Source organism: Triticum aestivum, chromosome 3D (genome assembly GCF_018294505.1).
Source record: "Triticum aestivum cultivar Chinese Spring chromosome 3D, IWGSC CS RefSeq v2.1, whole genome shotgun sequence".
NCBI lineage: Eukaryota > Viridiplantae > Streptophyta > Magnoliopsida > Poales > Poaceae > Triticum > Triticum aestivum.
Window position 1 is genome coordinate 319799826 of NC_057802.1, and position 11047 is coordinate 319810872.

Consider the following 11047-nt stretch of genomic DNA (forward strand, 5'->3'; position numbering starts at 1 on the left):
TTATATGAAAGTTTTTATTATATCCCTCTTGGATGCCCATCATATTAGGACTAAATTCATAACCTATGCAAATTACCATGTTGTTTAGAGAGACTCTCAAAATAATGTAAGTGAAGCATGAGAGTTCAACAATTTCTATAAAATAAATCCACCGCTGTGCTCTAAAAAGATATAAGTGAAGCACTAGAGCAAAATTGCCTAGCTCAAAAGATATAAGTGAAGCACAAAGAGTATTCTAATAAATTCATAATTCATGTGTGTCCCTCTCAAAAGGTGTGTACAATAAAGATGATTGTGGCAAACTAAAAAGCAAAGACTCATATCATACAAGACGCTCCAAGCAAAAGATTATTACATCGGATAGATCTCCAAGAACATCAAGGAGAACATGGTATTGAGAATCAAAGAGAGAGAGAGAGAAGAAGCCATCTAGCTACTAGCTATGGACCCGTTGGTCTGAGGTAAACTGCTCACGCTTCATCGAAAGGGCAATAGGTTTGATGTAGAAGCCCTTCATGATCGAATCCCCCTCCGGTAGGATGCCAAAAAAGGCCCCAAGATGGGATCTCATGGGTACAAAAGGTTACGACGGCGAAAAAGTATTTTGGTGGACGCTTCTGGTTGTTTGGGAATATATAGACGAAGAATTAGGGTTAGAGGAGTTCTGAGGGGCCCACAAGCCCCCTGGCTTGTGGAGTCCTTGGGACTCCCGTGTCTTCAACTCCAAGTTTGCTGGGTGTCTTCTGGTCCAAGAAAAATCTTCGCGAAAGTTTTATTCTGTTTGGACTCCGTTTGGTATTCCTTTTCTGTAAAACTCAAAAACAAGGAAAACATAAACTGGCACTGGGCTCTAGGTTAATAAGTGAGTCCCAAAAATAATATAAAATAGCATATTAATGCAAATAAAACATCCAAAATAGATAATATAATAACATGGAACAATCAAAAATTATAGATACGTTGGAGACGTATCATGGGTTGCTAGTAGTGTTGATTACATCTTGTAGTTGATACTAGTTGGTTTATTTGGTGGGAGATTAAATGTTCAGATCCTCAAGCTTATTCAATACGCCTCTGATCTCGAACATGAATATGATTTGTGAGTATTTACTTTTGTTCTTGAGGACATGAGAGAAGTCTTCTTATAAGTAATCATAGGAAGTTGGTATTCATTCGATATTTTGATGATATGTATGTTTTTGCTTCCTTTAGTGGTGTCATGTGAACATAGACTACATGACACTTCACCATACTTGGGCCTAAGGAAGGGCATTGTGGAGTAATAAGTAGATGATGGGTCGCTAGAGTGACAGAAGCTTAAACCCGAGATTATGCGTTATTCCGGAAGGGGCTGATTTGGATCCATATGTATCATGTTATGGTTAAATTTATCTTAATTCTTCTTTCGTAGTTGCGGATGCTTGCTAGAGGGGGTAATCATAAGTGGGTTTCTTGTTCAAGTAAGAACAACACCGAAGCACCATTCCACCCACATATCAAATTATCAAAGTAACGAAGACGAATCAACTAAATATGATGAAAGTTGACTAGACAATAATTCCCATGTGTCCTCGAGAATGCTTTGCTTATTATAAGAGAATGTTCTGACTTTTCCTTTGCTATAAAAAGGACCGGCCCACCTTGATGCACCTTTGTTACTATTGCTATTTGTTACTTGTTATGAATTATCTTTCTACAAAACTATCTATTACCGCTACTTTCAGTACTTGTAGAGAATACCTTGCTAGAAACCGCTTATCATTTCCTTCTGCTCCTCGTTAGGTTCGACACTCTTACTTATTGAAAGGACTATGATTGATCCCCTATACTTGTGGGTCATCATAACCTAATAAGAATTTGATGATGTCTCCCTGGCAGCAGCGCCAGAAATTCTTTCTGCTACTTGTAAATTGCGTTGGGATTTCCTCGAAGAGGAAGAGTGGAGTAGTACAGTAGAGATAAGTATTTCCCTCAGTGAGAACCAAGGTTATTGAACCAATAGGAGAACCACGCAAATCCTTGTCTTCAGCACCTGCACACACAAAAGCAAATACTTGCACCCAATGCGGGCAAGAGGGTTGTCAATCCCCTTGAGCTCGTTACTTGAAAGGATTAATTCTGGTAGTGATAGATAGATAAAAAGGAAAGTAAAATAAAAATTATAAAATTGCAGCAAGGTATCTTGGTTTTTATAATATGATTAAAGTATACCCGGGGGCCATAGTTTTCACTAGAGTCTTCTCTCTCGAAATAATAGCAGATGGTGGGTAAACAAATTACTGTTGGGTACTTGATAGAAAAGCACATAGTAGTGATGTTATTCATGGCAATGATCACAAATATAGGCATCACGTTTGTGACAAGTAGACCGACTCTTGCCTGTGTCTACTAATATTACTCTACCAATCGACCGCTATCCAGCATGCATCTATGGTATTAAGTTCATCACAAATAGAGTAACTCTTTAAGCAAGATGACATGATGTAGACAAAGTACAAGCAACATGAATAAACCCCATCGTTTTACCCTTAACGGCAATAATACAAATGTGTGCCTTGCTACTCCTTCTGTCACGAGGTGAGGACGCCGCAAGATTGAACCCACTACAAAGCACCTCTCCCACTGAAGATAAATCAATCTAGTTGGCCAAACCAATCGGATAGATTGGAGAGAAATACAAAGCTATCATAATCATGCATAATAAATTTCAAAAAAGACTTGATAACCCACAAGTATAGGGAACCGTTTGTAGCCTTCTTTGATAAATAAGAGTGTCTAACCCAACGAGGAGCTAAAGGTAGAACAAATATCCCTCAAGTTCTATCGACCACCGATACAACTCTACGCACGCTTGACGTTTGCTTTACCTAGAACAAGTATGAAACTATTTTGTAAGTGTGATGCTAGAACTACTTTGCAAGAATAAAACTACGAATAAATTGCAAGGTGATAAAAGTGGATAGCTTTTGTGAACAAGAAAGTTATTTGTCCCTAGGCAATCGATAACAAGTACCGGTAATCATTCTTGTAATTTTATATGAGGGAGAGGCATGAGCTAACGTACTTTCTCTACTTAGATCATATGCACTTATGATTGGAACTCTAGCAAGCATCCGCAACTACTAAAGATCATTAAGGTCGTGAAACCCAACCATAGCATTAAGTATCAAGTCCTCTTTACTCCCATACGCCATAACCCACCTATCCGCGTTAAAGTTTCTGTCACTCTCGCAACACTGACAATAAGCAAATCATGAACATATTGCAACACCCTACAGCGAGGGCCCCTCACATTTGTGCGAGATGGAGGCCACCGTAGGACAGCACCATATATAAAATATACAATCATACCAACCAAGATCAGACAAAACGGATCTACTCAAACATCATAGGATAACCATAGATCATTGGGAAATAATATATGGAGTTGAGCACCATGTTTAAGTAGAGATTATAGCGGGGAGAAGAGGTGTTACACCGCTGCATAGAGGGGGAGAAAGTTATTGTTGACGGTAGCAAGGTTGTTGATGTAGATCATCGTCACGATCGTTGCCCCGACGGCACTCCGGCGCCACCGGGGGAGAGGGGGAGAGAGCCCCCTCCTTATTCTTCTTCCTTGGCCTCCCCCTAGATGGGAGGAGGGTTCCCCCTCTGATCCATGGTCTCCATGGCGGCGGAGGGGCGGGAGCCCCTCCGAGATTGGATCTCCCTCTCTGTTCTCTTCTGTTTCGCGTTCCCAAATCTGGCCGAAAACCATTTCTTATATTCCCCGAGATCCGTAACTCTGATTGTGCTGAGATTTTACATGATTTTTTCCAGATATAAGCTTCCTTGCGCCCGAAGTACAGCTCCAACTGACGTACAAGGTGGGTACAACCCACCACCACGCGCCAGGCTCCTGGCCCGTGCGCTGGTGTATCGTGTCCTGTGTGGGCCTCCGTTTGCGGTGATTCCAACTCCCAAAAAATCACAAATATTCCAAAATAAATCTCCGTATTTTTTATTGCATTTGGACTTCGTTTGATATGGATACTCTACAATACAAAAAACATGCAGAAAACAGGAACTGCCACTGGGCACTGGATCAATAGGTTGGTCCAATAAATCATAAAAAAATTGCCGAAAGTATGTGAAAGTGGTATAATATTGGCATGAAACAATCAAAAATTATAGATACGACGGAGACGTATCAGCATCCCCAAGCTTAATTCCTGCTCGTCCTCGAGCAGGTAAATGATAAAAAAGATAATTTTTCATGTGGAATGCTACCTAATATAAACTTGATCATATGTCTAGTCATGGCATGAATATTAAGACATAAGTGATTCAAAGCAATAGTCTATAATTTGAAATAAAGACATCAATACTCAGGCATCCCAACAAACAATCATGTCTTTCAAAATATCAATGCTAAAGAAAGTTATCCCTACAAAATCATATAGTCTTGTCATGCTCTGTCTTCTTAACAAAAAGTATTTATCATGCACAACCCCAATGACAAGCCGAGCAATTGGTTCATACTTTTTAACGTGCTTCAGCTTTTTCAACCCTCACGCAATACATGAGCGCAAGCCATGCATATAGCACGACGGGTGGAATAGAGTATATAATGATAGGGGTAAATATAAAGAAGACAAAAAAGTAGAAAGTCTCACATCGACTCGGCTAACCAATGGGCTATGGAGATGCCCATCAATTGATATCAACGTGAGGAGTAGGGATTGCCATGCAACGAATGCACTAAGAGCTATAAGTGTATGAAAATTCAATATGAAAACTAAGTGGGTGTGCATCTAATCCTATAATGATAAATCCCACAAGTATATGAAAGTGACAACATAGGAGACTCTCCATATGAAAAACATGGTACTACTTTGAAGCGCAGGTGTGGTAAAGGATACTAACAATGCCCCTTCTCTCTTTGTTTTTTTTGTTTTTGTTTTTGTTTTTTTACTTTTTTCCCTTTTTTTCCCTTTTTTTGTTTTTATATTTTTTTCTCTCATTGTCCAGAGTCTCATCCTGACTTGTGGGGGAATCATAGTCTCCATCATCCTTTCCTCACTGGGGCGCTGCTCTTAAAACGAATAATGATGATCATCACACTTCTATTTATTTATAACTCAAAAGAAAATAAAAATTACAACTCGATACCTATGACAAAGTATGACTCTATATGAATGCCTCTGGCAATGATATAGTGTAACATGTATGAAAAATGATGAACGGTTGCTGAGCCACAACTACTATGTCAGCTATATGATCATGCAAAGCAATATGACAATGAATGCTCAAGTCATCAAACGAAAGCGGTGGAAGTTGCATGGCAATATATCTCGGAATGGCCATGGAAAAGCCATAATAGGTAGGTATGGTGGCTGTTTCGAGGAAGATATAATAAGCTTATGTGTGATAGATTGTATCATATCACGGGGTTTGGATGCATCTGCGAAGTTTGCACCACGTCTCTATGTGAGAAAGGGCGATGCACGGTACCGTAGAGGCTAGCAAATTGCGGAAAGGTAAGAGTGCGTATAATCCATGGACTCACATTAGTCATAAAGAACTCATATACTTATTGCCAAAGTTTATTAGCCCTCTAAGCAAAGTATTACTACGCATGCCCCTAGGGGGATAGATTGGTAGGAAAAGACCATCGCTCGTCCCCGACCGCCACTCATAAGGAAGACAATCAATAATAAATCATGCTCCAACATCATAGCATAACAAGAGACTATACGTGCATGCTTCGGGAATCACAAACCTTAACACCAATATTCTTACTAAACTTAACCATTTACTAGTACCTCCCACATATTCCATCTCTATATCGCAAAGCTATTGCGAGGAATCAAACATATCATATTCAGAGATCCACAAGTTCTATGTAGGATTTTATGACTAACCATGCAATTGACCAATTCCTATTGACTCTCTAAATAGATATAAGTGAAGCATGAGAGTTTAATTCTTTCTACAAAAGACCATGCTCTAACAAATATAAGTGAAGCAAAAGAGCATTCTACAAATAACGGTTTTCTATGTGAAGAGAAACAGGCAATCAAAACTTCAAATGATATAAGTGAAGCACATGAAGCATTCTATAAAGCCACACTCAAAAGATATAAGTGAACTGCAATGAGCATTCTATAAATCAACCATGGACTATCTCATACCAGCATGGTTCATAAAAGAAAAATGAAAACTAAAAGCAAAAGACGCTCCAAGATTTGCACATGTCACGCAAACGAAACAAAACCGTAAACATACCGATACTTGTTGAAGAAAGATGGGATGCCTTCCGGGGCATCCCCAAGCTTAGACGCTTGAGTCTCCTTAAATATTTACTTGGGGTGCCTTGGGCATCCCCAATCTTGAGCTCCTGCCTCTCCTCATTCTCCTCACATCGAGACCTCCTCGATCTTTGATCACTTCATCCACACAAAACTCAACAGAAAGTTCGGTAAGATCCATTAGTATAATAAAGCAAATCACTACTCTAAGTACTGTTGCAAACCAATTAAAATTTGTTTTTGCATTGTAGCTACTGTAATATAAATTTTCCATGGCTTATACCACCGATAAAAATCAATAGTTTCATCAAAACAAGCAAACAATGCATCAAAAACAGAATCTTTCTTAAACATGACAGTCTGTAGTAATCTGAACATTCACCATACCTCTGTTACTAAAAAATTCTGATTTTTTTTGGAAAAATAAACAATTTGTATGGAAAGACAGTTCAAAAAGTTTCAGAACCGTTTGACGTGCTAGTAAAAAAAATTAAAATCGCACACTATAGCCAAAGTTTCTGTTTTGCACCGCACAAACCAGCAAGCAATGTAAACATCCTAAAGGCAAATCTTGGCACATTATTTTTATAATACAATCGAATTGTACAAGGGGATATGTATTTTTTTTTGAAAATTTTCTGTAATTAAGATTCACAAAGTTTCCATGGGCATGAACAAAGTTCAAGGACGTCCCCCACTTTCACAATGCTCGTCTATCTCACTTTCACTTTTCTTTTTGTGAAGTTTTAAGTTCCCCTCTATATTTTTTATTTTTAAACTATATAAAAGCACCCAACAGAAATAAATGACTCTCTAAAACTTCCGGGTTGTCTCCCTGGCAGCGCTTTCTTTAAAGCCATTAAGCTAGGCATAAAGTGCTCAAGTAATTAATCCACCCGGATCCCAAGGTATATCAAAGCCAATTTGAATTAATAATGATTTGGCATTTAGTAATGAGCACAAAGAAACATATATCATGCAATGAAGAAGTTTAACTCTCTTCCTATGCATCGGCATGTCATACAAGAACAATTCATGCACATCAAGTAAAGGCCACATATTCCATCTCTATATCGCACAACTATTGCAAGGTATCAAACATATCATATTCAGAGATCCACAAGTTCTATGTAGGATTTTATGACTAACCATGCAATTGACCAATTCCTATTGACTCTCTAAATAGATATAAGTGAAGCATGAGAGTTTAATTCTTTCTACGAAAGACCATGCTCTAACAAATATAAGTGAAGCAAAAGAGCATTCTACAAATAATGGTTTTCTATGGGAAGAGAAACAGGCAATCCAAACTTCAAATGATATAAGTGAAGCACATGAAGCATTCCATAAAGCCACACTCAAAAGATATAAGTGAAGTGCAATGAGCATTCTATAAATCAACCATGGTCTATCTCATACCAGCATGGTGCATATAATAAAAATTAAAACTAAAAGCAAAAGACGCTCCAAGATTTGCACATGTCACGCGAACGAAACGAAACCGAAAACATACCGATACTTGTTGAAGAAAGATGGGATGCCTTCCGGGGAATCCCCAAGCTTAGACGCTTGAGTCTCCTTGAATATTTACTTGGGTGCCTTGGGCATCCCAAGCTTGAGCTCCTGCCTCTCCTCCTTCTCCTCACATCGAGACCTCCTCGATTTTTGATCACTTCATCCACACAAAACTCAACAGAAAGTTCGGTAAGATCCGTTAGTATAGTAAAGCAAATCACTACTCTAAGTACTGTTGCAAACCAATTCAAATTTTGTTTTTGCATTGTAGCTACTGTAATATAAATTTTCCATGGCTTATACCACCGATAAAAATCGATAGTTTCATCAAAACAAGCAAACAAGGCATCAAAAACAGAATCTGTCTTAAACAGGACAATCTGTAGTAATCTGAACATTCATCATACCTCTGGTACTCCAAATATTCTGAAAAAATTAGGAAAAATAAACAATTTGTATAGAAAGACAGTGCAAAAAGTTTCAGAACCGTTTGATGTTCCAGTAAAAAATGTAAAATCGCGCACTACAGCCAAAGTTTCTGTTTTGCACCGCACAAACCAACAAGCAATGTAAACATCCTAAAGGCAAATCTTGGCACATTATTTTTATAATACAATAGAATTGTACAAGGGGATATGTATTTTTTTTGAAAAGTTTCTGTAATTAAGATTCACAAAGTTTCCGTGGGCATGAACAAAGTTCAAGGACGTCCACCACTTTCACAATGCTCGTCTATCTCACTTTCACTTTTCTTTTTGTGAAGTTTTAAGTTCCCCTCTATATTTTTTATTTTTAAACTATATAAAAGCACCCAACAGAAATAAATGACTCTCTAAAACTTCCGGGTTGTCTCCCTGGCAGCGCTTTCTTTAAAGCCATTAAGCTAGGCATAAAGTGCTCAAGTAATTAATCCACCCGGATCCCAAGGTATATCAAAGCCAATTTTAATTAACAATGATTTGGCATTTAGTAATGAGCACAAAGCAACATATATCATGCAATGACGAAGTCTAACTCTCTTCATATGCATCGGCATGTCATACAAGAACAATTCATGCACATCAAGTAAAGGCCAATACATAGCATAAGCAGTTTCTTGCAATTTTTTCGTGTTGGAAACATAAAGAGGTGCAGATGTAGTTCCTCTCTCATAATAATGGCAAGTAGGAGCAGCAAGAACATGCATATTATATTCATCAAAATCATCATATGCAAAGGTAGAACACAACCCATCAATGTAATCCTTAACAAGTGCAAACTTATCCGATATAGTGTAGTTTGGAGAATTCAAAAAGATAATAGGACTATCATGGGTGGGTGCAATAGCAACAATTTCATTCTTAACATAATGAACTATAGCAAGTTCATCTCCATAAGCATAATTTATATTGGCATCTTGGCCACAAGCATAGTAAGCATCAAGTTCATCAAAAAGGGATATTTCAAAAGAATCAACGGGATCATAGCAATTATCATAGCATTCATCCTCGGGTAAGAACGAAGGGAAATTAAACAATGTATGAGTTGGAGGGTTACTCTCATTAGAAGGTGGGCACAGGTGATCACTCCGTTTTTCCTCCGCTTGTTCTTCGCTCTCCTCATCATCTTTTTCATCCAATGAGCTCACAGTTTCATCAAATCCTTCTTCTATAGACTCCTGCAAAATATTAGTCTCTTCTTGCACAGCGGAGACTTTCTCAATAAATGCATCAATATCGGAATTGTATTTATAATTATCATAGCAATATTTAAGGATAGCAAAATTTTCCGGTCTATAAACTGAATCATCAAAATCTTCAAACTTTTCAAACAAAGATTCAATTTCACAAGCACCCTTAAAAGCAACAAATTCTTCTATTCGTTCCACATCATAGTAATCATATATACCATTAGCATAAGAAGCCAAGGTTTCATTATCATTAAATTCACATGAAAAAGGAAGATGTGGAGCATTCATCCTAGAGAAACAAGTATAATCATATCTCTGGCATAAATCCCAAGCATACCAATGCAACATATGAATTTCATCCCATAACAATTTCTCTTTATGAGTCAAGCGATAATCCCTAAAGTATTCACGTTGATCCAACGTTACTCCCATTATATAGTTGAATGGGGTTTTCTCAGGATTATCAAAGTAGTGCATAATATTTTTCACATAACGAGCATCGAGGGTTTTAGGAGGTTCCCCATATCCATGAGTAGCAAGTAAAACTAATTTTTTTGGTGTTTCGTGTTCCATATCCATAACTAAAGATAGAGAACAACTTAGGACAGAAAATAAAAACTACTTAGTGATAACGCAAACAAGCACACACGAGAAGATTCACCCCACGCTATTGCTCCCCGGCAACGGCGCCAGAAAAAGGTCTTGATAACCCACAAGTATAGGGGGTCGTTTGTAGCCTTCTTCGATAAATAAGAGTGTCAAACCCAACGAGGAGGTAAAGGTAGAACAAATATTCCCTCAAGTTCTATCGACCACCGATACAACTCTATGCACGCTTGACGTTTGCTTTACCTAGAACAAGTATGAAACTATTTTGTAGGTGTGATGCTAGAACTACTTTGCAAAAATAAAACTACGAATAAATTGCAAGGTAATAAAAGTGGATAGCTTTTGTGAACAATAAAGTTATTTGTCCCTAGGCAATCGATAACAAGTACCGGTAATCATTCTTGTAATTTTATATGAGGCGGAGGCATGAGCTAACATACTTTCTCTACTTGGATCATATGCACTTATGATTGGAACTCTAGCAAGCATCTGCAACTACTAAAGATCATTAAGGTCATGAAACCCAACCATAGGATTAAGTATCAAGTCCTCTTTACTCCCATACGCCATAACCCACCTATCCGCGTTTAAGTTTCTGTCACTCTCGCAACACTGACAATAAGCAAATCATGAACATATTGCAACACCCTACAGCGAGGGCCCCTCACGTTTGCGTGAGACGGAGGGCACCGTAGGACAGCACCATAAATAAAATATACAGTCATACCAACCAGGATCACGATTAACCCATTGCTACCTCTTGAGCATGCGTTGGTTTTCCCTTGAAGAGGAAAGGGCGACGCAGCAAAGTAGCGTAAGTATTTCCCTGAGTTTTTGAGAACCAAGGTATCAATCCAGTAGGAAGCCACACGCAAGTCCCTCGTACCTACACAAACAAATAAGAACCTTGCAACCAACGCGATAAAGGGGTTGTCAATCCCTTCACGACCACTTGCAAAAGTGA